This window comes from Chrysochloris asiatica, unplaced genomic scaffold, assembly GCF_000296735.1.
Source record: "Chrysochloris asiatica unplaced genomic scaffold, ChrAsi1.0 scaffold00084, whole genome shotgun sequence".
NCBI classification, from domain to species: domain Eukaryota; kingdom Metazoa; phylum Chordata; class Mammalia; order Afrosoricida; family Chrysochloridae; genus Chrysochloris; species Chrysochloris asiatica.
In genome coordinates, this window is record NW_006408602.1 from 13827416 (window position 1) to 13829875 (window position 2460).

A 2460-nucleotide genomic window follows, 5' to 3' on the forward strand; every position below is an offset into this window, starting at 1 on the left:
ACGATCCTCTTTATTCACTGTCCAGCTTTCGCATCCATATGAGGCTATTGAAAACACAATGGCCTGGGTCAGGCGCACCCTAGTCCTCAAGCTGACATATATATAAATATATATAAGCTTTTTTATAATTAACTTAAGCAGCATGATTTAATTTAGTTGCTGCTTAATCCTCAATTCTTCAAGTTTAAAAAAAAAGTTATAAACTTTTAACATTAATGAATTAGAACTTTCCAGAAAGCATAAATCCAAAAGGAAATGTCCAACAGGTAATATGAGTCAGTTCTTTTATGTCCTTTCCAGTTTCAGTCTCAAACATTCTAAACATCAATGGAAAACATTTTCTCTAGAGTTTCTCAGTTTTATTCCTCTAGAGCATAATTTTCTGGTCTGTTACTGAACATGGTCTTCTAATAGGTACACAATTAACTCATAGGTAGACATCGCAATGGTAGTATTTGGTATCTGCCTGATAAGCTGCGCAAAAAGTCCTCTATAGAAGGCCAGGTAACCTTCTTCCCAAAACACCAGGCATGCCCTCTGAATGAAAAACTTGTACTTGGCCCCTCCTTACGTAGTCGTGTCCTTATGACTTCATGAGGATAGGCAATACAGGTGACACACCCCTTATAAATAGCAGCAGCTGCCGTAAGTCCAAAAAACTTTGTGGAATTTTTCTCAGTCCCATTTGTAAAAGAGACGAATGGCGCTTCTTTCAGATACTTCTTTAAACTGTCATAAACAGCAAAAAAGATGATTGCTGAGATTCCAGCATAGGAAGCCGTTAATCTCCTTTAGAAGCCACGGATACCTTCTTGTCTGGTAAACATAGCACGTACACTGAAGTGTATTCATCTGCTTGAAGCCTCTCACTTTCCGTTCTAGCTGCATATGGGTTTTAGCCATCCATATAGGGCCCAATAAGAAATTTATGACAAAAGCTGCAGAGCCAGCAGAGAAAATATGCACAACATTGTTATTAGGAATGAAGATGCCGTTAAATTGTTCTTTGGCTTTGGAAAAACATGCAAAGTACACAGCCCTTGATGGTGCAACTCCAACCAAATTTGGACCCAACACTCTAAAAAGTAACTTTGGTCCCTCCTTCTCCAAGATTGCTTGAGAACCTGTAGGAGTCCAGGTGTACCAGATGTTGGTCTCACCATTCCAGCTCCACTAGTGGTCCCCAGATGAACCTGAGGATAATAGACTGTCCCAAAAGCCAGTCTTGAAGATTACTGCCTTGTCTTAATGACTTCTAGTGGGCAAGTAGAGATAGCACCAATTGTGCCACCACACCCGCCAGCGAAGAGGTGGAGCGCCCGTCGCCATGGCAGCGTCAGCGTGAGGCTGGCACCTATATAAACTTTTTAAAAGTATCTATCTATCTATCTATCTATCTATCTATCTATCTATCTATCTATCTATCCATCTATCTATCTATCTATCTATATCTATGCATATATGCATATTGTTGTTGCTAAGTGTCATGAAGTCACTTCTGACCTATAACAACCCTATATAGGGTTTCCGAGGAGCAGCTGGTGAGCTTGAACTGCCGATCTTGCAGTTCAAACAGCTTTTCAGTCTGGCACATTAACTTACCAGCACTCCATATGAAAATAAACATATATATGTAATAAAAAGTAGATTCAATTAAAATGTTTTGGTTCAAATATGCTTCTGAAGAATAATATTTGTCTATTTGCTTATTTTATGTGTGCTTTTTAATGTGTTTATGTATTTGGTATTTAGTGGACAGCAATACTGAAGTATGGATATTTATCACTTAGGACAGATGGAGCAAGAAAAGAAGTTAAAGTGAGGCCCCTCACAGGTCTGCAGCCATGTCTCTCTACATGAAACCCTCGGTATATTTCTTAATAGATGTAATGGCATTTGTACCAACAACTCATCACTGACTTAATTATCTTTTTGCTCTTATCTAGCCAGGCCAGGGATACAATAAGAGAAGAAATGACAGTCTTTGTTGTCGTTGTAACTTAATCAAATTTCCTAGATGGCAATTGCACCTGAAGGAAAGGAATCATATTGAGTTATTGGTGGGGACACTGAAATAAACTATTTTCTACTTTCACATAAAGGCCCCGAGAAAACTTTCCAGGCCATGAATCTCACTTGTGAGCATAGAAATATTGCATCTTTTTTAAAAGGCTATGATGCTAAGTAGCATACATATTTATTTAATATATCCTTGGACATGGTATTTATAATTCAATATAATATTGCCATCTCTTTCCCAGCTAAAAAATATCTCTGACCAAATATCCTATGATGAGCAGATAAGGATCTTTAGAGTAAAGTAAACAAGGTGAAAGAACAAGATTATTGCTCTGTAGAGAAAGGGAGCTGTTGGCAAACTTCAGTTTCCTATGTTCACTTCTATCATCATTGAATGCAGCAAATATATCTTTGTATTCACCTAAGAATAAGGTGTAGATA

The 2460-nt window shown here is 37.8% G+C and overlaps 1 pseudogene; it reads right to left on the bottom strand.

Annotated features, from left to right (window-relative positions):
• Positions 1-390: 390 nt before the first annotated feature.
• LOC102816361 lies at positions 391-1354 on the bottom strand (annotated as a pseudogene).
• Positions 1355-2460: the final 1106 nt, after the last annotated feature.